At 42.1% G+C, this 2500-nt stretch overlaps 1 protein-coding gene across 3 annotated transcripts in view; it reads right to left on the minus strand.

Moving 5' to 3' along the window:
- The window catches only part of LOC143291613 (uncharacterized), a 66226-nt gene that overhangs the window by 62345 nt on the left and 1381 nt on the right, over positions 1 to 2500 (minus strand). The window lies entirely within an intron of this gene.

Genomic DNA, 2500 nt, shown 5'->3' on the forward strand with positions numbered 1-2500 from the left:
GGGAGTAAAGCGCTCAACAAATATCCATTATTATTATTACTATCATCATCATCATCATTATTATTATTATTATTATTATTATCATCATCATCCTCATTATCGTTATCGTTATTATCATTATTATGAAATGCGATACTATACGATACGATACGGCATGATAATTATAATATACGATACGATAAAACGACATGATAGTTATAATATACAACACGATACGACATAATAATTATAATATACGATACGATAAAACGACATGATAGTTATAATATACAACACGATACGACATAATAATCATAATTATACGATACGAAACAACGTGACACGATACGATACGATACGATACGACATGGTAATTGGTTTAAATGAAACTGATCTGTAATTGTTCACCAGTATACACAGATACAAAAGAACATCAACAAGCTTAAAAACTTATTCTCCAAAGGGATCATCAGTTGGAGCGACATGTGGAACATGGCCCCTCTGAGGATCAGCTTCATCCCAAGAGCTGTGTATGACCTCCTTCCCTCGATTACAAACTCGGTGAAATGGGGGAAAGCAGAGGATCCTGTGTGCCCACTCTGCCATGGCAAACAAACAGTGGAACATGTCCTCAGCTCATGCAAAGCGGTGTTAAACCAAGGACGGTACACATGGAGGCACAACCAAGTGCTAAAAGAAATTGCACATGTGGTGAGCACTGTCCAAGGAGCGCCCACACCACAATAAGTTACAGAAAAGTTCCTCTCCGCAAAAGGCAAAAAAGTCTGGCCAGGAACAGCTGTAATATCCAAAGCATGGAAACGTGGGCTGCTTGATGGTGCCGAAGATTTGGAATGCACAGTTGACCTTCCAGAGGGGAAGAAACACCAGGAAATCATCAGCAAGAGCGATATGAGACTTGACATAGTACTCCACTCCAAGGCAACTAAACAAGTGATTCTGATTGAGCTCACTGTGCCATACGAAAGCAGGATGGAGGAAGCCCACATCTACAAGACCGAGAAGTATGCTTGCCTAGCCAGCAGCCTGATAGAATCTGGCTTCCAAGTCAAAGTCTTCACCATAGAGATTGGTGCAAGAGGGTTTGTGAGCGCATCTGCCTACAGCCTCATGAAACAGCTGTCGATATCTGGCAGAGAGAGGACATGGGCTCTCAAGGCAATGGCAGAAGTAGCAAAAAAGAGTTCCAGCTGGATCTGGTTCCCTACTCAAACTGGGCGTACGATGGCTCAGTTAAAACAGCTGCCAGAAAGGTGACTCAGACCTAAAGTGGGTTCGAACCTGCTGAGGACCAGGTTAAGAGAAAGAAAAGAAAAAAAGGCGGCAATACACGGGCATCCAGGAGTCATGACCTGGGTGCGGCCCGGCCCCCTCAGTGTGTAAGAGGTTAAAGGCCGAAACGCTTGATTGAGGGGGGCTTCGTCTCTGAAGACCTTGTACTGTCCATCTCACCCTAGAGATTCTTATCACCGTGCTCGCACACTGCACTTCAGTTTAACTCACTCAGTACGGCCAGTCCTCTCTTCTCCTCTACACAGACCCCTCGGATGTCCAGTGGGTGTCTCAATGACCCAACCTTTAGCTTCCGTCGTCAGAATTGTGGTATTCTTTGTCAACATTCACCTCTTCAGTATAAGAGCCTTCCGCTTGCAATATTTTGATGATAGTAATTGGGCTGAAACGCTGTTAACGTCGTCTCTTTCGCCGTTCGTATGGAGAGAGTTAACGTGACAGCTGATGAACCAGATGAACCATATTATCCATAATATCCACACGAAAAACACAAAAACCCAACAACAACTAAAAAAAACAACCAACAACACACACCACAACTTATTCTTAAAAAGGAAATGAAACAAATGAATAAACAATTAAGTAAGATGATACTATTACAATATCAGCGTCGTATCAAATTTAGGTATCGCACGTGATAATTATGATATAAGATATGATATGACAAGATGATTATGATATACGATACGACGCGACACGATACGATACTATGTGAAACGATACGATACGACACGACACGACACGACACGACACGATACGATACGACACAACACGATACGATACGATACGACACGACACGACACGACACAATACAACATTGTGCAATATGATAGTATATGCGATAGGATGTGATGCAATACGATACGATACTACGTGATAATTATACGATACAATACAACATGACAGATTATGACATACGATACGATAAAACGACAGGGTAATTATAAACATGCAATACGATACGACCCGACACGATACGAAACTAATGTTTTATTGTTGTCCCTTTCTACAAATGAAACCAGAACGAAAAAACAACAACAACAAAAACGAACCCCCCCCCCCCCCGCCCCCCGCCAGCCCCCCCAACCCCACCACAAAAAAAACACCCCCCCAAGAACAACAACAACAAAAAAACAAACAAAAAAAAACCAAAACAACAGCAACAACAGCAACAACAAAAACAAACAAACAAACACCCCCCAAAAAA

This window comes from Babylonia areolata, chromosome 17, assembly GCF_041734735.1.
Source record: "Babylonia areolata isolate BAREFJ2019XMU chromosome 17, ASM4173473v1, whole genome shotgun sequence".
NCBI classification, from domain to species: Eukaryota; Metazoa; Mollusca; class Gastropoda; order Neogastropoda; family Buccinidae; genus Babylonia; species Babylonia areolata.